Raw genomic sequence first — 26,217 nt, 5'->3', positions numbered from 1 at the left:
TATTCTACCTCAAAGAAAACACAAACGAAGAAACCCTCACTGGGCCTGGTGGCACAGACTTGTAATCCAGTTTCTTGGAAGGAGGATGTAGGAGAATCTCAAATTCAAGATAGGTCTGGACTATTAGAATAGGCTCCAGGCCAGGCTGTGAAATTTATCAAGACCCCATTTAAAACTTTTGAAAGTTCTTGAGATACATTGTAACTCAGATTGTAGAATATTTGTAGATTATAAGGATACTCTAGATTAACTCTTCAGTACCACCAACATCAAATATCTAAAACTATAAGTAGTTTTGAAATAAAAAATTAAATGCATAGTAATTTGTCTTACTTAACAGTGTCTATTTCAAAACCAGCAGTTTTTTCTGATTCTGTTTACTCAGTGAAGTAATTCAACATGGCCTGCTTTAAAATATTGTCACTAGGTTTAGGCTGGAGAGATGGCTTAGCAGTTAAGAGATGGCTGCTCACAGAGGTCTTGAGTTCAATTCCCAGCAACCACATGATTTCCTAACTAGTCTATAATGGGATCTGATGCCCTCTTCTGGCATGCAGGCATACATGCAGACAGAGCCCTAATAAAATATAAAATACATAAATAAATAAATAAATAAACATTTAAAAATTACTGATGGGACGAGGGGGGTGGGTCATTGTGCAATAGCACTTTCTGCGCTAATACACGGATCTGAGATCAAGTCTAGAGTACTTATGTAAAAAGCAGACATGGGAGGTATGCCTGTAACCTCAGTGCTAGGGACCCTAGGAGACAGGAGGACAGTTAGGGCTTGTTACATGCCAACCTGACACCCTCCTTTGACTTCTGCACATACACCACATACCACAGAAAGGATATACAATTTTACTAAAAGTTTTAGCAGTAAGAGTTCTAAATTTAAAATTAAATTTAAATAAAAAAATCTAAAAGGTTTTTAAAATCAGAAACAAACAAACAAACCGTGAATAAAAGATGGCAGTGTTTGTTATAAACAGCTAGTGATTACCTGAACATTTAAGGATCTGGAAAGAAGCACTGAGGAATGTTTGAGTCTTTCTGATTAAACCAATCTCACAGGTTAAAAGCGTAGTGGTGAGCTGGGCAGTGGTGGCACACGCCTTTAATCCCAGCACTCTTGAGGCTGAGACAGGCGGATCTCTGTGAGTTCAAGGCCAGCCTGGTCCACAAAGTAAGTTCCAGGAAAGGTTTATTTATGTTATACAGAGAAACCCTGCCTCAAACACAACAACAAGCATAGTGGTGGCGTTAAAATCAAGATGAACTTGGGAGGAACACTTCAGCTTCATTATCTCTTGAAGGGAAGGAAGGAAATCAAGTCTACACCAATGCTTCATGCACACTAGCTTGCAAAATGGCCTAAGATAGGGCTCAGAAATACAAGACAAAAAGGTTTTCCTCAGTTCTCCAGATTGGTGTCTTGTCACGAAATAACCTACCCCCTGGCTCTGGTCCTTCCTGACTGAGCCCCTCCCAGCATCTTCCTCCAAGATGGAATAGAAGAGATGGCACATCATCACAGGTCCCAACAAGGATGACCTCCTCAACCAATCTCTGTAGGTATCTGAGGGTGGACTGTCACCGTCACCAGTAATTCAAACTTCAGAAGTGCTTAATCTGTGACAAGAAGCTGGTACTTCTTCCAGTCTCCATAACAACACAGTAGTTTTTTATAGTAGGAGAAATACTATACTGAGATAAGATATATATATGATAAGATATATATATATATATATATATATATATATATATATATATATATATATATAATACTGAGTCAGAAGTCATTTGCCTAAGGTCACATGCATCATGAAAAAGTCACAAACTTAGGGTTGAAAGCTGGGCAGTCCAACTCCAGAGTCTATGTTCTCTCCTGTGCTTTTGGATATAAATCACATTCTGCTTTCTATAGACCATATAGTAGTTCATCAGTTAACAAGAAATGCTGTCACCTGTCAGTTCTGCTGAGTTCTGCTGAAGCTTACAGCTGATCTTAGATTAATATTTTAGGCGCTAGAATGACCACTAAATGTATCAGTGATACTTTTTTCTTCAGACTATATTTCCTAATTTATGTGTTTTTCTCTTTAATAATCCACTAGCCCCACCACTCCCTAGCCTTCCATATACAACTAGGAGAGGCTAGTGGTTTTAGCTAAGGCTTTCTGGCTTCTGGGAGCAGTTCTAAAACTACTAAAGACGTTTTTCTGATTATTAGCAGAAGTTGGAGAAGAAAGCAGGGAGACTGAGAAGTCATTTTCCCCATCACCACGTAGAGAGATGGTTGAAAGGTTTGAAAGGAGATGATTAAGGTCCCACATTTACTTTTTTCACTCTGCTTTGCCACATTTTAAAGGGGTGAAAATCTCAGTTCTGCTCTTCTTCATTGGTGTGTGGCGTGAGTGGAATACAAATCTTTTCTTCATTGCACATCAAATTAGTGTCCTTAACAAACTCAGTCATTGCTTTCTGTATTATGATACAGCTCTGACACGGCCATAAAGGGAAAAGGCTTCCCACCTTCTCTCTGCACCCACCCCTTCCCCCATGGAACACACACATCAGAAGGTAAGATATTAAAGTATGCTCAGTACTGCAGGCCATGGCAGGGCACAGCTCTAATTTACCCAGCACTGGGGTTTTCCTGATCACCTTTTCAATGTTTATTAACAGTCCCACCAGAAGGTGGAGACAAGAGCGGGGAGATTAAGAAGTCTACATTGCTCAAACAGTACCTTGGGGAAAATGGCTTTCCTAAGTCTGAGGGAGAGACTGTAAGCAAAGAAAGCCACCAAAGTGAACACTTGCTGTGTTTTCCCAGCCCCTTTCCATTGCTGCTTCTTCTCCTTACTTTGCCTTCTCCAAACCCTTCCTATCTTGCATCTGGTATTGTCTTAGTTAGGGTTACTGTTGCTGTGATGAAACCAAGCAACTTGGGGAGTATGCTAGACAGTTTTATGTCAACTCCACACAAGGTAGTCATCTAAGAGGAGAGAACTCCAATTAAGAGAATGCCTCCATAAGCCCAGGCTGTAGGCAAGCTTGTCGGACATTTTCCTAATTAGTGATTGATGAGGGAGGGCCCAGTCCATTGTGGGTGGTACCATCCCTGGGTTAGTACATCCCTGAGTTCTATCAGATGGCAGTCTGAGCAAGCCATGTGGAGCAAGCCAGTAAGCAGCGCTCCTTCATGGCTTCTGCCTTAGCTTCTGCCTCCAGGTTCCTGATCTGCTTGAATTCCAGTCCCGATTTCCTTTGATGAAGAACTGTGATGTGGAAACGTAAGTCAAATAAACATTTCCTCCCCAACTGGCCTTTGGTCATGGTGTTCCACCACAGCAATAATAATTCTCAAAAGAAAACGACATGGAGGAAAGGGCTTATTTGGCTTACGCTTCCATATCACTGTTCATCATCAAAAGCGATGAAGGCAGGAACTCAAGCAGGGCAGGAACCTGGAGGCGGGAGCTGATGTGGTAACTATGGAGGAGTACTGCTTACTGACTTGCTCCTCATGGCTTGCTCTGCTTGTTTTCTTATAGAAACCAGATCCAAGCATGAGCCCACCCCAAATGGGCCAGACCCTCCCACATCAATCACTCATTAAGAAAGTGCCCATCAGCTTTGCCTACAGCCCAATCTTTTGGAGACATTTTTCTCAACTGGGACTCCCTCCTCTGATGACTCCAGCTGTGTCAAGTTGCTATAAAACTAGCCGGTACAAGTAATGCCTTTTAAAAAGTACAATAAATCTGTAAGAATTGTCCTCTGTCTGGAAGAGATAATGTTTCTACATCAAAGGAAAGGAATTAAAGTTATTTTTTTGGTTCTTTTTAAAGTCCTTTTAATCCTACATAAAACAATCAGGGTCCAAGATTGAGGATCAGAAAAAAGCAAACAAACAGCTAGCCGAAGATCCCCCTGCTTCGGTGAGGATTGTGGCCTCAGGCTTTTGAAGAGGGCCTGGGTCACCCCTTTAGAAGTTACAGATGAAGCGGTGGCCGGTCAGCTCGGTTGGTTAGAGCCTGGGGCTAATAGAAGTTTCAGATGACTCTGCTTGGTCTGAGGAAAAGGAATATAGAAAACTAGACATGGAGCTATTTTAAAAAGCAAGAATGGATCCTGTAGGAAGTGAATACTAAACAACAATCCAACAGGCTGTGGGGGTAGCTCAATCGGTGAAGTGCATGCAGGAGAAGCACAGGAACTTGGCTTCAACCTCCAGAGCCCACACAAAAAAGCCAGGTGGGATGGTACACACTTGTAATATTAACCCTGGATGCCGAAGTCGCGAATATCCTTCAGGCTTGCTGACCAGCCAACCTAAACTAATTGATGAGTAGCAGGCTATTGAGAGATTCTCTCTTGGAAAACAAGGTACCTCCTGAGGGACAACATCTGAGGCTGACCTCTGGTGTCTGCACCCACGCATACACAGTGTACCGCACACTCATCCATGCAACCGCATGCACACTTGCACGTACAGCCCACTCTGCCTTACCATGCAATAGTCTTGTACCTGAAGCTTCCCTTAAATTTAAACTTTTTTTTTTCCGATTATTTACATAGAGCAAGCTGCTCTTGAACCCGGGATCTTGGGAACAGCAGTTGGTGCTCTTAGTCTCTGAGCCACCTCAGATGGCTATTGCTTCCTTTAAATTTAGGAGAGGATCTGAGAGACTGCTGTTTCCAAGGAGCACAGAGAATTTCTCTATAAGCTAAGATTCCCTGTGGACAATGCCATGCCCCTGGTACCCAACCATCCTGCTACATTGTCTGTTTTTTGTAGTTTTTACTTGTCTAGGAAATCCTCCTCTGTAGTAAGAAATTGTCAGACTAGTTTGGATCCCCAGCACACAAATAATGACACAGAGAGTTTTTGATTCATTTTTTGTTGTGGGAGCTCCGGGCTGCGTTCCTGCCACCCAGCTCCCGGCCTGGCTAGCTTATGCCCCAAAATAACAACACACAAACTGTATTCTTTTAAACACTGCTTGGCCCATTATATCTAGCCTTTACTTGGCTAACTCTCGCACCTGGACTAGCCTATTTCTAATAATGTGTGTAGCACCCCAAGGTGTGCTTACCGGGAAGATTCTAGCCTACGTCCATCCTGGGTCAGAGCTTCATTGCATCTGCCCCGGAGAGGGGAGCATGGCATCTGTCTCTCAGAGGAGCTGCCTGCATCTGAGCTCACTTCCTCTTCCTCCCAGCATTCTGTTCTGTTTACTCCACCCACCTATGTTCTAACCTATGAGGGCCAAGCAGTTTCTTTATTTTTAACCAATGACCTTCCTCCATCAATTTTTTCTTTTTGAGACAGGGTTTCTCTGTAGCTTTGACATTCTTATAGACTAGTTCTTATAATACTAGTTCTTGTAGAGCAGGCTGGTCTCAAAATCACAGAGATCTGCCTTCCTCTGCAGGATCTTGCTGTCATGCTTGCCTGAGACAAACCCCTTCTTTGTTGTGCTAGAATAGTAAAACATCATCTTCTGAACTTTTGGCATAGCCTATGAGGATGGCATGAAGAGTTTGAAATAAGAGAGAGAAGCTACAAAGAAAGACAGCCTAGCAGAAGACAGCCTGACCAGCGAGCTGTGGCAAGAGCAGACAGGAAACCATAGCTGATCCCTCAACACACGGGAGCTAGAAAAGCTTGTAATAAATGTCATCTGTTTAGTGTGACTTCGTGAGTACAAGGAAACTGAAACTGGGTCTGCATTTGTAACATGTGGAGTCCAATAAGAGAGATATTGAGGGGTAGGAAGGATTGGCTGGTGTAGGCAGAAGTTTGCTGTACTGCAGTCGCTCGCAAACACACTGGGGCTTACATTAATCATAAACTTACATTAATCATAAATGCTTGGCTGTTGTGGGAATTTATTCAGTTAATAGCTTTTGGGGGTACTGGACTCAGGGGCATGGTCTTCTGTTTGTAGATATGATCGCTTTTAAAAGGAGGGACTTGTTCGCTTTCTTGGGTGGTGGTTGGAGATCTGATCACTGCTCCCAGCGCCCACAGAGCAGAGGACCGAGGCAGCTCTCTATCTTGTTGTTCGTGAGTGCTCCCCAATAAATATTTAATAACCCCTCTATCTTGGGCTCTTGTGGATTCATTTACTGTTACTTGGCTAACAGTGCAAGCTTATTACTAACTAGCTCTTACATTTAAAATTAACCCATATTCCTTATTTATGCTCTGCCATGTGGCATACTTTTTTTTTTTTTTTTTTTTTTTTGGTTTTTCGAGACAGGGTTTCTCTGTAGTTTTGGAGCCTGTCCTGGAACTAGCTCTTGTAGACCAGGCTGGTCTCGAACTCACAGAGATCCACCTGCCTCTGCCTCCCGAGTGCTGGGATTAAAGGCGTGTGCCACCACCGCCCGGCGTGGCATACTTTTATTAGCACAGCACATCCATCTCCTGCTCCCTCTCTGTCTGACTGGCAACCCCAGCATCTAACCTTCTTCCTCCTCCCAGCATTCTTAGTCTGGCTCTCCTGCCTAACAATAAATTTGTGATTTGAAACCCTGGTTTTTAGTCCTCTGTGCTGGAGCTACAGAAAGCTAATACAAGGAGGAAATAAGAAGTTTATCTAGAAAACATTCTAAACCCTTCCAGTCATGTCAATCAAACCGAGGGGCCACCTTAAAGAAAAGCTATCCATTCCCCAAGACCCTGAAGGAGCCTTCCTAATGCAAGGAGAGGAAGGGAAAGGTGTTTTAGAAGCCAATGACATGATCTGGGCCCTTCAACATGACTACAGTATGGAGCTTCTGGGGTAGAACAGGGGCAGGTCCGGCAATCTTTCCATAGTCATGTGCTTTGGCTTTTTTTTTTTTGATATAATGGGGCGAGAAATATAAAACCAAGAAATTAAGTGAGAAGTGGGATTAAAGTTCTTTTCTGTATAGATGCTGGAAGAAGGGACACCAACTCCTTCAGATTCTTGTTAGCTGAAATTAGATTTCCTGTAGCCTAGAAGGGAATTTTCTACAAGAGTTTCTCTATGGGAACTTTCTACCCCCTTTGGCAGGAGGTCAGAGGACTGTCAATAGAGGAGGGATAGGGACATAGATTCACATTGCCATCTTCGGCATCTAAGGAGCATCCCCTATGCTTTTAGGGATCCCAGCTCAGGCCAAACCTGGATTCTTGGCTTCAGGGATGGAAGAAATTTCTCAAACTAGCTGGTATTGTAAAGCAGAGTTGAAATTTTTATTAACCACATATCTAATAAATTTATATAATCTTTTTGTTTTTTTGAGACAGTTTTTCTGTGTAACAGCCCTAGCTGTTCCCGAACGAGCTCTGCAGTTCAGACTGGCCTTGAACTCACAAAAATCTGTCTGCCTTTGCCTCCTGAGTGCTTGGATTAAAGGCATGTGCCACCACCAACTGTATTAATTTATATAAATTAAACATATATATCTGACTTTTCAAGACATGGTTAAACATGATAGCTAGGAGAAAAAAAGAAAAAGAGGGGATTTGAAAAAGTAAGACACACCCACACCCAAAAGTATGAATGTGGGCTTCTCGAAGAAGTCAAGGAAAGTAAGATGAGCCCAAATGTGGGTATGGGCTTCTCCAAGAGAAAATAAGCAATTAGTTGCCATAGCTTTAGCCATGGGTACCATTTAGTGACTTGGAGGTAGTGGTTCTCAACTTGTGGGTTGCAACCCCTAGGTCGCATATCAGGTATTTACATTACAATTCTTAGCAGTAGTAAAACGGCAGTTATGAAGTTGCAATGAAATAATGTTGTGGTTGTGGAGGTCAGCATAACATGAGGAGCTGTATAAAAGGGTCACAGCACTAGGAAGATTGAGAACCACTGTAAGCTTACATCTCAGAATGTTGCTGAGAAAACTTCTGTCGGCACCCTCTTGATGAGAGATATGTGAGGTGGTTCCAGAGGCCTTACATGGAAGTATAATGTGATGAAATGAAGCCAGGAACCACAAGGTTGCACAAGAAGTTTAGTATGTTTGTACTTCCCCTATAAATGGGGATTCTGGTGCGATTCCTAGAAAACAGCATGTTTATGGCTGGGATGGGAGAAGATCTTGAGCAATTGTTACTGTGCCGGATGGTCCCTTTTCTGCTGGTGAGAAGCATCAGCCAGTTTCCCAAGTGAGGAAATCTTTTTCTTTCTCATGCCTCTCCAACTATTCTCTGCCCTTCTGTCCTGCCTCTGATCCTCATAGTGGAGCCATCAGAAACGCTGGCCATCCACAAATATTTGTGATTATGCTGTAACTGAAGGTAGCCAATAACTGTAAGCTCTGAAGATCCCAGCTCCCATGAAAGCCCAGAAAACATATTTAAAAGTGACAGAATCCAGGCGGTGGTGGTGCACGCCTTTAATCCCAGCACTCGGGAGGCAGAGGCAGGAGGATCTCTGGGAGTTCAAGGCCAGCCTGGTCTACAAGAGCTAGTTCCAGGCCAGGCTCCAAAGCTACAGAGAAACCCTGTCTCAAAAAACCAAAAAAAAAAAAAATAAATAAATAAAAAAATAAAAATAAATAAATAAATAAAATAAATAAAAAATAATAGTGACAGAGCCAGGAGTGGTGCATGCTGGTAATCTCAGTATGTGGAAAGTGGAGGCAGGAGGATTAGAAATTCAAAGTCATCTTTGGCAATAGAGTGAGTTTGAAGCAAGCAGGCACTGCAGGAGTTCCTGTCTCAAAACAGCAACAGTAAATACCGTATCAGAGAAGATAAGATGTGATATGAGGTTTAGGAAGTGGAGACCTGTGTGGTTTCCTCATGCTCACCAGATGGCCCCTTCCTTGATGTTCTTTAGCATCTGAGTACTAACCAGGCCCAGCCATGTTTAACTTTTGAGATGGGATGAGACGAGACTGGGCACACACAGGGTGCCATGGCCATTCATCCCTCTTATTTCTCCTTCTGCTTAACCTTGACATTTGCTTCTGCATCCTCTTTTGGTTCTGTTTCTTCCTCTGTCAGGTACCAATCTGATAAGCTAACTAATGGTCCTCTACGCTCTGAGCCATGTGGATACGTTTAGTTACTTGAACAAAGAAGAAAATGCCTTCTACTAGGAAGGGAACCACAAGACAGGGAGAGCCAAGAGGTATGGAGGAAGTGGGTCTGGCAAGAGCACGTGACATGGAAGCAGAAGGGAAGCTACTGGGACAGGGTACAAAGAGCAACAGGTGAATGGGAGAAAATCAAAACCAAATTTTGTTTGACAGTCTCAAGAGTAAACCTAATAATTTGTATAGTGATCTTAAAACTAGTTTTTATCTAAAACTAAGATAAAAAATAAGAAAAAGATGTTTTTCAGGTAGAACTGAGATTTCTAATCAGCCTGTTTAAAATAAGGAGATTATTCCAAATTATCTCAGATATATCCAGGGTGTAAACAGGGATGTTCTTAAAATTGGAGGAAGACAACTTGGTGGTCATGGATATTCATGGGAATAAGGGGAAGGTAGAGCAAGCATTTGAGTGGGGATCAAAGGGTCAAAGAAGCTAATCACTGCCGGGCGGTGGTGGCACACGCCTTTAATCCCAGCACTTGGGAGGCAGAGGTAGGCGGATCTCTGTGAGTTCGAGACCAGCCTGGTCTACAAGAGCTAGTTCCAGGACAGGCTCCAAAGCCACAGAGAAACCCTGTCTCGAAAAACCAAAAAAAAAAAAAAAATGTTGAGAAGCTAATCACTGTTATACTGTTATTTGTTCTGAGGATAGAAGAAGGTGATGAGCCAGGAAATGTTGGAAGTGTCAGGTGGTGTGGGAGGTCTTGCTGTCTATATGTTGCTTTTATTTGTTAATGAATAAAGAAACTGGCTTGGCTTGATAGGGTAGAACTTAGGCAGGTAGGGAAAACTAAACTGAATGCTGAGAGAAAGGAGGCAGAGTCAGGGAGAAGCCATGTAGCCCCCTCTGGAGACAGACGCTGGAAGTTTACCCGGTAAACCACAGCCTTGTGGTGATACACAGATTACTAGAAATGGGTTTAATTAAGATGTCAGAGTTAGTCAATAAGAAGCTAGAGCTAATGGGCCAAGCAGTGATTTAAACAATATAATTTCTGTGTGGTTATTTTGGGGCTGAGCAGCTGGGAACCAACAAGCAGCCTCATTCAACAGTCAGGAAATTGATAATGGTGTGACTGACAGCTAACAATAAAAACCCAACCATTAGAGACTTCCAACTGCAATGCATGAAATGTGAGTCCACCAAAGACCCCAGTACACAGAAGATAGATTTTTTTTACATAGAACCTCAAAAAAGAACAGTTCTCTGTGAATATCACAATATTTTAAAGAATTGTACTATTTTTAATTATGTGTATGCATGGGAGCAGTACATACACATAAATACATGTGCATTCCCATGAATGCATGTACATGAGGGAGCCAGAGAGATGTTGTATCCCGTGGAGCTGCAGTTATAGGCATTTGTGAGCTGTATTTCAAACTATACTACAGAGTTATAATACTAAAAACAGCATTGTACTGGCATATAAAACAAACATATAGATCAATCATATAGGATTGAGAACCCACACAGAAGTCCACACTCATATAAGTCAACTGACTTTGACAGAGGCCAATGATACACATTGGAGAAAATAAGACATCTTCAACAAATATTGCTGATCAACATATAGGTTATTATATGTAGGAGAAAAACATTCTATCTTTATCTCTTATCTCTTACTCTATACAAAGCTCAAGTCCGAATAAATTAAGGACCTCAATATAAGACCTGATATCCTGAATCTGATAGAGGAGAAAGTTGGAAACGTGTTTGAACTTTTATTGACCAGGAAAGAACTTGTGAACAGGACTCTGAGAAGCCACTAAGAACAACTAATAAATGGGACCCAGTGAAGTTTTTCAAAAGCTTCTGTATAACAAAGGACACTACAGAGGGAGGGACCAGCCTTCTACAGGTCAGAGAGACTGGGAAAGAGATGCAGAGGAGGAAAGTGAAACTGCACAGGTTTCTTTTCTGAGGGATAAAAGTTTCTTATTTTTCTTATTCTTTCTGTCCTTGTTCTTCTCTGCTCTTTTTCGGTTCTGCCCTTTTACCCTGGTGTTTCCCTTCCTTCTCTCTCCTGATGCTTCTTCTCATGACTTCCCCATGTTTTCCTTTTCTCTCTTATTTTTTCCCTTGTAGCCAAAAACCCCCAACAGAATCTTTCAAACATTATAAAAATTACAACGTGGTTACATTCTGTTTTTTTTAAATGAATGATATCAATGAGTATGAGTAAAAAGCAACATATTTCCCATCTCCCTTTCATGGATAAACACTTTACATATTGCAGGTTAAAAAACCAAATTATCCTCAAGAACCCACATGTAGTTAAACATTTATCTTTTAGACTTCTCATAGATCAGGAGTCTTTCAGCCATAATTGTTTACATATGCAACAGATTTTAAAATTGCCAGGAAAACAGGTGACTAGTTTCACTTTTCATATTTTAGAGTCCTGTCCAGTTATCTTTATTCTTTAATTGATTTTTAATGAGCTCTACATTTTTCTCTGCTCTCCTCCCTGCCTCTCTCCTCCCCTTCAACCCTCTCCCAAGATCCCCATGCTCCCGATTTCCTCAGGAGATACTGTCTTTTTCTACTACCCATGTAGATTAGATCTATGTATGTCTCTCATTGTTGCCTTGGTTCTCTGAGATTGTAATTTGTGGGCTGATTTTCTTTGCTTTATGTTTAAAAACCACTTATGAGTGAGTACATATGAAAACTGTCTTTCTGTATCTGGGTTACCTCACTCAAAATGATGCTTTCTAGCTCCATCCATTTGCCTGCAAATTTCAAGATGTCATTATTTTTTTCTGCTCTGTAGTACTCCATTGTGTAAATGTACCACATTATCCATTCTTTGGTTGAGGGGCATTTAGGTTGTTTCCTGGTTCTGGCTATGACAAACAAAGCTGCTATGAACATATTCGAGCACATGTCCTTGTGGCACAATTGAGCATCCTTTAGATATACATCCAAAAGTGGTATACTGGGTCTTGAGGAAGGTTGTTTCCTAATTTTCTGAGAAATCGCCACACTGACATCCAGAGAGGCTGTACCAGCTTGCATTCCCACCAGCAATGCAGGAGTATTCCCTTTACCCCACAACCTCTCCAGTATAAGTTGTCATCAGTGTTTTTGATCTTGGCCATTCTTTCAGGTGTAAGATGGAATCTCAGATTTGTTTTGATTTGTATTTCTCTGATGACAAAGGATGTTGAAAATTTCCATAAGTGCCTTTCAGCCATTTTATATTACTCTTTTGAGAGTTCTCTGTTTATGTCTGTACTCCATTTTTTTTATTGAGTTATTTGTTCTTTTGATGACCAATTTCTTGAGTTCTTTGTATATTTTGGAGATCAGACCTCTGTCTGATATGGGGTTAGTGAAGATCTTTTCCCATTCTATAGGCTGTCGTTTTGTCTTGTTGACCATGTCCTTTGCTTTACAGAAACTTTTCAGTTTCAGGATGTCCCATTTATTAATTGTTTCTCTCAGTATCTGTGCTACTGGGGTTATATTTAGGAAGTGGTCTCCTGTGCCAATGCATTCAATTGTACTTCCCACTTCCTCTTCTATAAGGTTCAGTGTGGCTGGCTTTATGTTGAGGTTAGCCTGGTATTGGCATAAGAACAGACAGGAGGCCCAATGGAAATGAATAGAAGACCAAGATATTAATCCACACACCTTCAACATCTGATTTTTGACAAAAAAGGAAAAAATATCAAATGGAAAAAAGAAAGCATATTTAACAAATGGTGCTGGCATAACTGGATATCAACATGTAGAAGAATGAAAATAGATTCATATCTATCACCATGCACAAAACTCAAGTCCAAATGGACCAAAGACTTCAACATAAAGCCAGAAGTTCTTTTATTGTACAGTATTGTTTTGGCTATCCTGTTTTTTTTGCTTTTCCATATAAAGTTGAGTACTGTTCTTTCAAGGTTTTGAAGAATTTTGCTGGAATTATGATAGGTATTGCATTGAATCTGTAGATTGCTTTTGGTAAGATTACCATTTTTACTATGCTTATTCTGCCTACCCAAGAGCATGGGAGATCTTTCCACTTTCTGGTGTCTTCTTCAATTTCTTTCCTCAAAGATTTAAAGTTCTTGTCATACAAATCTTCCACTTGTTTGGTCAGAGTTACTCTGAGTTATTTTATGCTATTTGTGGCTTTTGTGAAGGGTGTTGATTCTCTGATTTCTTCCCCAGCCCATTTATCATCTGTGTACGGGAGGGCTACTGATTTTTTTGAGTTAATCTTGTATCCTGCTATATTGCTGAAAGTGTTTATGAGTTGTAGAAGTTCCTTGATAGAATTTTTTGGGATCACTTATATAAACTATCATATCATCAGCAAATAGTGAGAGTTTGACTTCTTTTTCGAATTGTATCATCTTGATCTCCCTTTGGTGTCTTATTGCTCTAGCTAGGCCCTCAAGAGTTATATTGATTAGATATGGAGAGAATGGACAACCTTGCCTTGTTCCTGATTTCAGAGGGATCGCTGGGAGTTTCTCTCCACTTAGTTTAGTGTTGGAGGTTGACTTGTTGTATTTTGCCTTTATTATGTTTAGGTATGTTTCTTGTATTCCTGCTCTCTCCAAGACCTTTATCATGAAGGGATGGTGTATTTTCTCAAAAGCTTTTTCAGCATCTAATTAGATGATCATGTGGTTTTTATATTTTAGTTTGTTTATATTGTGGATTACATTGACATATTTTCATAATTTGAACCATCCCTGCATCTCTGGGATGAAGCCAACTTGATCATGGTGGATGATGGTTTTGAGGTGTTCTTGAATTTGATTTGCCAATGTTTTATTTAGTATTTTTGCATCAATGTTCATGAGTGAGATTGGTCTGTAATTCTCTTTCTTAGTGATGTCTTTCTGTGGTTTGGTATCAGGGTAATCATAGCCTCATAAAAAGAGTTTGGCAATGTTTCCTCTGTTTATATTGTGTGGAATAATTTGAGGAGTATTGGTATTAGTTTTTCTTTGAAAATCCTGGCCGGGTGGTGGTGGCGCACGCCTTTAATCCCAACACTCGGGAGGCAGAGGCAGGTGGATCTCTGTGAGTTCGAGACCAGCCTGGTCTACAAGAGCTAGTTCCAGGACAGGCTCCAAAACCGCAGAGAAACCCTGTCTCAAAAAAAAAAAAAAGAAAGAAAGAAAAAAATCTTGTAGAATTCTGAGCTGAAACCACCTGGTCCTGGGCTCTTTTTGGTTGGGAGACTTTTGATGACTGTTTCTATTTTTTCAGTGGCTCTAGGTCTGTTTAATTTGCTTATCTGGTCTTGATTTAATTTTGGTAAATGATATTTATCAGAAAGATGTCCGAATAAGGTACAGAGTCACATGGCTAACACAGACAAAAATAATGGGCTAATATAAGTTATAAGAGTTAATAAGAAGTCTGAGTTACTAGGCCAATCAGTTTATAACTAATGTAGGCTTCCATGTGATTTCTTTGGGACTTGACAACTGTGGGAACCAGGCAGGACAGAAAAGAAACCTCAGTCAACAATATGGGACACCATAAAAGGGCCAAACCTAAGAATAATAGGTATAAAAGCACAGAAAATATGTTTAACAAAATCATAGAAGAAAACTTTCCCAACCTAGAGAAAGATATGCCTATGAAGATACAAGAAGCTTACAGAACACCAAACAGACTGGATCACAAAAAACAAATGTCCCCTCGCCACATAATAAACAAAATACTAAACATATAGAATAAAAAAAGAATATTAAAAGCTGAAAAGGAAAAAGGCCAAATAACATATAAAGGCAGACCTATCAGAATTATACCTGACTTTTCATTGGAAACAATGAAAGCCAGATGGTCATGGTCAAGCGTTATGCAGACATTAAGAGACCATGGATGCCAACCCAGACTACTATACCCAGCAAAACTTTCAATCACCATAGAAGGACAAAACAAAGTATTCCATGACTAAACCAGATTTAACCAATACCTAGCCACAAACCCAGCCCTACACAAAATACTAGAAGAAAAACTCCAATGAAAGGTAGTTGGCTACATCAACAAAACCACAGACAATTGATGGTGTCATAGCAGCAAATTCCAAAGAAGGGGGAAATGCACAAATTAACATCACCAACAATGAAAACTAAATTAACAGGAGATAGCAATCACTGGTCATTATTGTCCCTTAATATAAATGGGCTCAACTCTCCTATAAAAAGGAACAGGCTAATAGATTGGAGGATTGGATACAAAAACAGAATCCATCCATCTGCTGCATACAAGAAACACACCTCAACCTCAAAGACAGACATGTTCTAAGAGTAAAGGGTTGGGAAAAATATTCCAATCAAATGGACCTAAGAAACAAGTTTGTATAACTATCCTAATATCTAACAAAGTAGACTTCAAAATAAAATCAATCAAAAGAGACAAAGAAGGACATTTCATATTAGTCATAGGAAAAATTCATCAAGAGGAAATTTCAATACTGAACATCTATGCCACAAATACAATGGCACCCTTATATATAAAAGAAACACTTCTAAAGCTTAAATCATACATTAAACCCACACACTAATAGTTGAAGACTTCAACAGTCCACTTCCACCACTGGACAGGTCAATCAGACAAAAAAATGAACAGAGAAATAAGGGAACTAACAGATGTTATGACTCAAATAGACTTAACAGACATCTATAGAATATTCCATTCATACATAACAGAATATACCTTCTGGAACTCAACTGTTTTCCTTAATCAGTCCACTTCCACCACTGGACAGGTCAATCAGACAAAAAATGAACAGAGAAATAAGGGAACTAACAGTTGTTATGACTCAAATAGACTTAACAGACATCTATAGAATATTCCATCCAAACATAACAGAATACACCTTCTGGAACTCAACTGTTTTCCTTAATCATTAACCTAAACCATAGCCTCTATGACTCTTCAAGTAAAACTCATAAGTCCTAGCTATGTGATACTCCCTAATCCCTCTTTTCTATCTTCCGCAGCCCCTGCTTATAAAGGGCAGGGGCAACCCTATATCCTATCTCTACCTACATTAATTTTCTCATTAAATAGCCTCTATCATAATCCTTTACTACTGTTGTTCCCACGTTGAGAACTCCCCGCCCCCCCCGAGAGGCCACCAGAATCTAGTCAAGTCCAGAATGCAAAAGCAAGGTCTGTTTATTATGCCAGCTATCTGGGAGCTGTCCCCAAATGTGATGCAGTGCAGTAGGGAGAGCTCCCACTCCTCTTTTGGGATTGACATATATAGGCAAAAACCAACATTATTCATGGTCAAAAGAGTTAGTCTTTGCTAAATGTAGGGTATGAACCATTTCTGCATACCCCTTTCTTTTTTAATCAGTTACTTCTGTTTTTGTGCATGCCCTCCCACCCACTCCTCAAGCAGTGCCTCTATCTGGACCACAAAGCTAGGTGGCTAGCTGCTTCGGCACTTTTGCAAAGGTTCCTGTTTTCAGCTGACTCTTAATGCTGCAAAGAGTTGTTAGCCAGTGTCTTGACCGGCTCTTGACCAAGCAAAGCTTTTTAAAATTTTATGTCCTTACAACTGCATTTGTTAAAGATCCCTTAATCATCAAAATTCTATTTAAACTAACACTATTATTGTATAAAATCATTACTTCAGTTAAACAGTATAGCTTAAGAGGAAATTATCTTCATGTAATCCACAGATAAAAATGCTCAGGAGAACGGGATACTTCCATGAGATAATGACACTACATTAAAGGCACTGGGAATCCCCCAATACCCAATTACACCATGCCAGATACCAGAGAAAATTACAGTGGCAAACATGTAAAGGCAGAGAAGTAGCAAGAGACAATCCAGTGCCAAAGCCTGTGGAGCCTTGCCTATCCGAGTTTCATCCAGCAGTGTCTTGCATTCTGGTTGGCTGAACTCCTGAAGTCAATTGCCACTGGCTGCTCTTCTGACATGGCCACCAGCAGGACACCATCATTGGAGTGAAGAGGCAGCCCATAGAATGGGGAAAAACTTTACCATCTATACATTTGACAAAAAAAATGGTATCTAGAATGCACAAAAAACTAAAAGAAATTAAAAAAAAAACCTAAATATCAAGAATAAACAACCTTTTTAAAGAGTGGGGTGTAATAGTACTTTCTTGTTGGGACTTCCAGCTCACAAATAACAGACTTCTTATTAGTTATGAAGGCTTGGACTTAGCTAAGGTTTCTCCCAACTAGCTCTTATAACTTAAATTAATCTGCTTCTATTCGTCTATATTCTGCCACATGTTTCAATTTTCTGTACTGTATGTCTGACCTCTTCAGTGTTTCCCTGGTATCTCTACCTCTCTTCTTCCCAAAGTCCTCTCTTCCCATGGAAGTCCCACCTATCCTCTTCTGCCTAGCTATTGGTCATTCAGCTCTGTATTAAACCAATCAGAAGGAGCCTTGGCAAAGACACATCTTCAAAGTGTACAAAAAGATTATTCCACAACATTTACCCCTTTTTGTCTAAACAAAAGGAAAGGTTTTAGCTGTAACACAGTAAAATTGTATGCAGTAAGAACAATTATTAATTAAGAATAATTCACAATGTCCAGTCCATTTGTATTTGTTATTTTAGAGTAAATATTCTTATTATCTATCCTATCTTGATGAATTCAAAGTTTTATACCTAAGCCACTTGTTGTCATAACTTGTATTACAATCTAAAAATATCTTTTTAGACCTTAAGACATTTTTTAGATAAAAAGCTTAAACATTTATGTCTCTCAACATTATAACATTATACCTTTTTTGTGAGTTTCTTTTTTGAACTTGGTAAGAAAGAAAATGCTATAACTATTTAGTCTTCAACCCCCATCAGAGACCCAAGAAAGATATAATATTACCCGAGTAAATAGGAAGTACAGAACAAACAACTTCCAAAGCTACAGAAATGACAAAGACAGCTGGCTGCCTGGATAGTTATCCAAGGTTCCTCTGCAATGTTGAGTATCCATCTACCACCCACAGGCCTACAGTATCTGACATGTGGAGGCCCCAAAAATGTAAGCCTATTTCCACCTTGTCTGATGGTCACAGAGTTTGAAGGTTGCTTAAAATTGTTAACAACAACCAGAGTTACAAATCTTGACCCCGGATGTGGTTGTTTGGTTCTTTTGACATTAAGATGGTACATACAGGTAGATCCACTCCATCCTGACAGATGGTCAGGATATGCAAACATACTTCTGCTCCTTCTTTTGTAACAGGAATTTTGATCTAGGGAATGGCTACCTTCAGGATATTTGATCTAGGGTGGTTTCACTGCCTAAACAACAGAATGCTAATAACTTGATGTCTTAAAGTGTTGAAGCAATTAACTGTTCGAGTTGTCCTTTGTATCATGTTAAAGAAGTCACTTGTTACCTTCTTTACCCTTTTGTATTGTATGTACGAAAAATTAAATGAGGTGTATGAAAAATTAAATGAGGGTGATTTCATTATTCACTGGGACTCCCTCCCAATACTATCCTATGTTTCCGTTTTATTGTTTTTACTTGTGTCTTCATCCTCTTTACTTTTTTTCTGATCCCCATGCCTCTACCCTGGCAAGTGTTATTTTTGTTGAAGCTAGTCTCTAACACTGACAAGCTTTTCTGTGAAGCAGGAATTTTGAAGGACTGTCCAACCTTGTCTTTGCAAAGTATGGCAGTTGCCTTCTTTTGTGTCCTATTTTTCCCATTTGAATAACATATTGTCAGCAGTAGAGGCAGGGGCAGTTTCTTGCCCAGTGGTTAACTTTGTCACAATAAAAGCAAACATCATATGGAGGTTCTTCAATGCTCAACATCTGTTTTTGAAATATATTGATGCTGCCAGGGGCAGACATATCTCACTGTCATGAAAAGCCTTATATTACTAAAGCATCTTTTTTTTCTGATTTTTTCAAGACACAGCTTCTCTGTAGCTTTGGAGTCTGCCTTGAACTAGTTCTTGTAGACCAGGCTGGCCTCAAACTAACAGAGATCTACCGGCTTCTGCCTCTGAATGCTGGGGTTAAAGGCATGTGCCATCACCACCCAGCAAAAAGTCTTATATTATTAAAGCATCTTAAATGCAATATTCTGTAGGTCTTTAAAATGTTTGAAGACTACCTATATGTTTAAAATACATCTCTGTTTGACCTTGAAAACATATATAACATGGTCACAAATTTGATTGTTAGATTACTGCTAATCTGTAATTATCCCAAATAGTTTGTTATAATAATTTTTGAGGACAAGAAATTTACATTACATTATTAAATAAGGTGTATAGTTGTAACACCTTAAACAAGAGAAGAAACATATATACAGTATAACAAAAATAACTTTAAATTTGTATCAATATACAAAAATGCATAGCAATGCAAAATTTTTGCGATTAATAGCTAGGTTTTAGTTTAAAAGTAGATTTAATAATCTACTCTTTTATCCTAGCATTTCTATGTCTCCACTTTTTTATCTTTTTAGAAAAAGATTTCTGAATCTAACCTCTGTTTAGTTTCCTCTCTGACCATGATCAATAACAACTTGTAATTAACCCCTCTAAATAATTACCAATATTCACCAAATGACCAGAAACCATCTACCCTACCTTGGGAATGGGGGTATCATGTTGTCTATATTGCTTCCTGTTATCTATGGTGAAAGCATCTCCAGGAGACCCTGAGAAAATTGGAAAAATGGTCAAGGTCTTGGACAGCTAACTTATTTTTTGTTTAGTCTCTGTGTGGTTGGAAAGGGTAGAGATTATCTGAAGTCTTAGCTCGAGTAGTCTATGAGGCTTGACCATCTTAGCTAGTAGCTTTGAAGTTGTTCTAAATGTAGAATTTTGAGAAAACTGCAGCAGAGACATTTTGAAAGGCTGGATCACCTCAGCTACTTGTCTTTATTGATATTTGACCCTTTTATCTATAAATATACACACTTTTAAAGGAAATATACATATCTGCATTAGCACAAGTATGGAATGTGCAATATGCACAAATCAAGTAAAAGTAATTCTTTGTTCTATGTTTGAGAAGGTAAAGGACATCTGTCAACTTTATAAGTCCATTAGGACTGCATAACCAAACTGCAATACAAATTTCCAGCTACACCATATGAAAAGATTCTATGTAATAATAAGTCATGAGTACTCTGTATCCAACAAGATTTATCATGTTTTATCTAGTCTCAGAGTTTTTCCCATGTAGAAAGTCAGTTTAAATGTCACCTGTCTTGTAGTTTTCTTGTTTATTTCTTCATGTCTAGCCAAGATTTTCAGGAGGTATCCTCCAGTCAATCTGATCTTTATTAATTTTGAAGAAATCTATAGCTTTTTGTTTTCTGTGGAAACAAAAACATAACCTCTCTCCCAATGCAACACAGTTTTTGACTTCCATTCTAGAGTTAAGACATCTTTATGAGATGCCATGTAGCTGTCAAAGGAGTCAGATGTCAGAACCTTACCGGTAGGCCATAGCCTCATGGTGATACATAGATTTATAGAAATAGGTCAATTTAAGATGTAAGAGTTAGCAAGAAATAAGCTTGAGTCATTGGCCAAACAATGTTGTAATTAATATAGTTTCTGGGTGATTACTCAAGTCTGCGCAGTCAGGAAACCAAGGCTCCTTTTACATAATGATGCCCAAAATTTGGCATTGTACATCCACATAAAGCCTAAGAAAGCTTTACAAAAGCACTTCTAAACCCACAAAAATGGGAGTCAGTTGGAGCTTCTTCATAGTCACATATTTTCAGATAGGCTCTGTTTGCTGGCAGTGAGCAGAGGCATGGTTCCTTTTAAGAGAAGTCTTCCTGATTCAGCATTAGCAGCAAAGACTGCATGGCTACTTTAAGAGATGGCTTCCTGGTTTGTGCTGGCAGCATGACTAGCTCTGGTTCTTCAGGGAGGTTCTGTTACAGAGCACTTAAATAAGGTTTGTGAGCAGAGTCTACAAGTTACTTAATGGTGACATAAACCAACTACATCCCTGGAGCTGGAGTTATAAACATGGTTCAAAGAGGTGGTGACCATTCCTCTGTCATGTTGGACTGGGCAGAGCCAACAGACAAAGCCACAGTGTTAATCCTAGCCATGCCTGCTTAGCATTTCAAAAACAAAACAAACAAACAAACAAAATAAAACAAAAAACCTCTCCTGGTCAGAAAATGATCACAGATATACAATAAGACAGATTCAGATGAAAAAGACCTCTGAATGGGTTATAGTTATATATCTATAGTTAGATAAATGTACATAGGCTTAAGAGAAAGAGAAGAAAGAGGAATGCAGATAGTCATAGATTGAAGAAATAAAAATAACAAAATAAATATTAAAAAGTAATAGAGTAAACAAATAAGACACATAAAGACCAAATATATACAGTTAGTCTGATTATGCATATTATTGTGTTTTCTTGACAGCAGAGAGACTTTTGATTATGGGAGCTGCTAAGCTAAACTAATATAAAGGTATCTTGATTTCAAAATTTGAGTCTAAGAATATGTTACTTTGGAAAAGAGGCTCTGCTTTTGTTTCCACAGAAGATGAGAACCTGTCCTTCTAGGCTGTTGTGGTTTGATGGAACAAGACACTGAAAGATCTCTGTGAACCCTAAGAATACTTGCCCAACAAACATCAGGAAGCAGTTTGGAGAAAACAATGCCCAAATTCCCGAAATGATTGTTTATAAAAGTTTGTTTAAAGGGGGGAAATGATATAGAAATGAATACTTTGCATTGGTATGGATCTTGGTCTATTGATACAAGCTTAAGGTTGATTTTTGTTACACTATGTATATGAATATTTCTACTCTTGTTTAAGGCATTATGCTTATATAACTCATTTTAATATGTAATGTATAATTTAAAATGATAGATTAATAGGTAGTCATTTATAATAGTCAAAATTATAGTCATGTATATATTTCACTTATCTAGATAATCTTCAACACTTCAAATAACTACAGAATATGGCATTTAAAATGTTTTAAGAACTTGGAATTTTTTCAACAGTGAGACATGTCTGTTTCTGGCAGCACCAATTGCTTCAGAAAGGTTGATGGGCATTGAAGAAACTTGTTATGGAATTTTCCTTCAATGTGGCAAGGCTAGCCATTTAAGCAAAAAACTGCTCTTGCCTGGACTGCTTGATGATATGCTGTATGAACTGGACAGTCCAGACCCACAGAAAAGTGACTGCTAAACTCTCCAAAAGATGGGATTGTTCTTCAGGATTCCTACTTCACAGAGGAAACTGCCAGACATTCTAGAGGACCCAGAAGAAAGTGACTGACAAATTGGCAATATAGGAAAACAATCTTTCAAATTTCATGTTTCATTAAAAAGTCTGCCAAATACTATGGGTCTGTAAGCTGAAGATGAATACCCCATGATTACAGAAGAACTTTGTGTGACTGTCCAGACAGTGAGCTGTCTCTGTCAATTCAAGAATGTTGGAAGTTCCTTGTAATGCACTTTCTATTTACTTAGGTAATATTATATCCTTCTGGGGTCTTTGATGGAGTTAAAGTCAGATAGTTATAGTTATTATAAAAGATAAATTAGATATAAATATTGTAAGTGTAATTCTTGTTTGATACCTGTTTTGTTATATGTAATTTTACTATGTTAAATTTAAAACCTTCCTTTTTATTTAGACAGAAAAAGGGAGATGATGTGGGATTTCTTTCTCTATGCTATGAATGTATTTTATTATCACTGGTTATAATAAAGCTACTTTGGTGTATGGCAGAGTAGAATATAGCTGACAGGAAAACTAAACTGAATGTAAGAAGAAAGAAGTTAGTGTCAGGCAGACATCATGTAGCTGCCAAAGGCAAAAGATGCTAGAAACTTAAAGTAAGCCACAACCTCATAATGATACACAGATTTATAGAAATGGGTTAATTGAGAATTTAAGAGCTATCTAGGAAAATGCCTGAGCCATTGATCAATCAGTGTTGTAATTAAAAAAAAAACACACATCTTTAAAATATGTAGGCTGGGGGCAGACGCACAAGCCGGGCGGAGACCGGCGGGCAGACACATGTGGGGGAGACCGGAGGGCAGATGCGGCGGGGATCGGAGCGCAGATGCGGCGGATGTGGGATAATCCAAGCATGAAACAGTGAAGCCCACACTGAGAGCAGATCAAGTAGGTTTCTTGGGGCCTAACCTGCAGAGTGGGAGGCCTTTTATTGGCGAGGTCCTCTGGCAAACGGGGAGACTGGTCCTGTCCCTGAAGACCTTCCTGGGTGGGGAGAGTGTTCTTGGCCCGCGGTGGGACACAGAAAACGGAGCAGGGACATTCCTCGACCCCCTTGACCCTCCGGTTAGTCTGTGAGGGCTGGTACTCTCTGCTGGGGCTGCTCCTCCTCTGCTGCAACCTCTCTCTCCCTGGCCCATCCCAGCTTGCGCCCAGAGGCCTCCTTCACTCTCTGTCCCTTCCGTGGGGCCGCAGGACCACCCAGTTTAGCCTGTTTGGGCTCTGGGTCGGGAGCTCGGGACAGAGGGCAGCGGGAGTTTCTCTATTTTGGTGGCTGGCCTGCAGAGTGGTAGACCTTTTGTTGGTGAGGTCCCTGGTGAACGGGGAGCCTGGTCCTGTTCTTGAAGACCCTTCTGAGTGGTGAGAGGGATCTCGGCCCACGGCGGAAGCCAGGAAGCAGAGCAAGGGCATCTTGTAAGTGGGGCCCCTGGCCAGCAGGGAAACCTGATCCTGCTTTAAAAGACCCATTAGATAGCATCGATAGGAGGAGATGGGCAGGCACCAAGGCAAGAATTCACCCAACAATCTGAAAAACAACATGAAAACACCAGAACCCAATGATCTTACAACAGAAGGACTTGAACACCCTAACACAGAAGAAGTGGAAAAAATTGACTTTATGAGAGCAACAGAGTCCCTTAAACAACATGTAAAAAATGCCCTTATAGAAATGGATGAGAAGTATAACAAAAAGTTTGAAGAAATGAATAAATACGTAAATGATACCCTGGGAAACCAAGAAAAAAAGATCAAACAGGTAATGGAAACAGTTCAAGAATTGAAAACTGAAATGGAAGCAAGGAAGAAAACACAAACTGAGGACAGGCTAGATATGGAAAATCTAGGTCAACGAGCAGAGACTACAGAAACAAACATAATCAATAGAGTACAAGAGATAGAAGAAAGAATCTCAGATTCTGAGGACACCATAGAGAAAATAAATGCACTGATCAAAGAAAACAGCAAAGCAAACAAATTCGCATCACAAAACATTCAGGAAATATGGGACACAATAAAAAGACCAAACCTAAGAATAATAGGGATAGAAGAAGGAGAAGAGTCACAGCTCAAAGGCCCAGAAAATATTTTTAACAAAATTATGGAAGAAAACTTTCCCAACATAAAGAAAGATATTCCTTTGAATATTCAAGAAGCATACAGAACACCAAACAGACTGGATCAAAAAAAATACCCTCGCCATATAATAATCAAAACACAAAATGTACAGATTAAAGAAAGAATATTAAGAGCTGCAAAGGAAAAGGCCAAGTAACTTATAAAGGTAAACTGATCAGACTTACACCTGACTTCTCTATGGAAACCATGAAAGTCAGAAGGTCCTGGATAGAGGTACTGCAGAAACTAAGAGACCATGGATGCAAACCCAAACTACTATACCCAGCCAAGCTATCGTTCACTATCAATGGAGAAAACAAGACATTCCAGGATAAGAAAAAATTTAAACAATACATAGCCACAAATCCAGCCCTACAGAAAGTTATAGAAGGAAAATCACAACCCAAGGAATCCAACATAGCCAACACTGCCTACAATAACTCAGGGATCTAGCGACCCTTCACCAGCACGACTCAAAGAAGGGAGGCATACAAACTCTACTACCAAAAACAATAGGAATAGCTGGGCTGTGGTGGCGCACGCCTTTCATCCCAGCACTCGGGAGGCAGAGGCAGGCGGATCTCTGTGAGTTCGAGACCAGCCTGGTCTACAAGAGCTAGTTCCAGGACAGGCTCCAAAACCGCAGAGAAACCCTGTCTCGAAAAAAAACAAACAAAAACAACAACAACAAAAAATTAGGAATAACCGGAGTAAACAACCACTGGTCGTTAATATCACTTAATATTAATGGTCTCAATTCACCTATAAAAAGGCACAGGCTGAGAGATTGGATACGAAATCAGGATCCAACATTCTGTTGTTTGCAAGAAACACATCTCAACCACAAAGACAGGCATCTACTCAGAGTAAAGGGTTGGGAAAAAGTTTTTCAAGCAAATGGTCCTAAGAAAAAAAAGCAGGTGTGGCCATACTAATTTCTAACAAAACTGACTTCAAACTAAAATCAATCAGAAGAGATCGAGATGGACACTTTATACTCATAACAGGAACAATCTATCAGGATGAAGTCTCAATCCTGAATATCTACGCCCCTAATATAAAAGCACCCACTTATGTAAAAGAAATATTACTAAAACTCAAGGCAGACATCAAACCACACACACTAGTTGTAGGAGACTTCAACACACGTCTCTCACCAATGGACAGGTCAATCAGACAGAAACCTAATAGAGAATTAAGTGAATTGTTGGAGGTAATGAAGCAAATGGACTTAACAGACATCTATAGAACACTCCACCCAAATAGGAAAGAATATACCTTCTTCTCTGCAGCTCATGGAACCTTCTCAAAAATTGACCACATACTCGGAAACAAAGGAAACCTCCACAGATACAAAAAAATCAGTGTCCACCTGTGTCTTATCAGATCACCACAGATTAAAGTTAGAAGGCAACAACAATGCTACCCCCAGAAAGCCGACAAACTCATGGAAACTGAACAGTCAACTACTGAACCACACCTGGGTCAAGGAAGAAATTAAGAAAGAAATTAAAGTCTTCCTTGAATTTAATGAAAATAAAGAGACAACATACTCAAGCCTATGGGACACAATGAAAGCAGTGTTAAGAGGAAAGTTCATAGCACTAAGTACCCACTTAAAGAAAACGGAGAAAGCATACATTGGGGACTTAACAGCACACCTGAGAGCTTTAGAAAAAAAAGAAGCAGACGCGCCCAGGAGGAGTAGAAGACTGGAAATAATCAAACTGAGGGCAGAAATCAACAAAATAGAAACACAGAAAACAGTCC

Source organism: Chionomys nivalis, chromosome 5 (genome assembly GCF_950005125.1).
Source record: "Chionomys nivalis chromosome 5, mChiNiv1.1, whole genome shotgun sequence".
Lineage (NCBI taxonomy): Eukaryota > Metazoa > Chordata > Mammalia > Rodentia > Cricetidae > Chionomys > Chionomys nivalis.
This window is presented reverse-complemented; position numbering follows the sequence as displayed.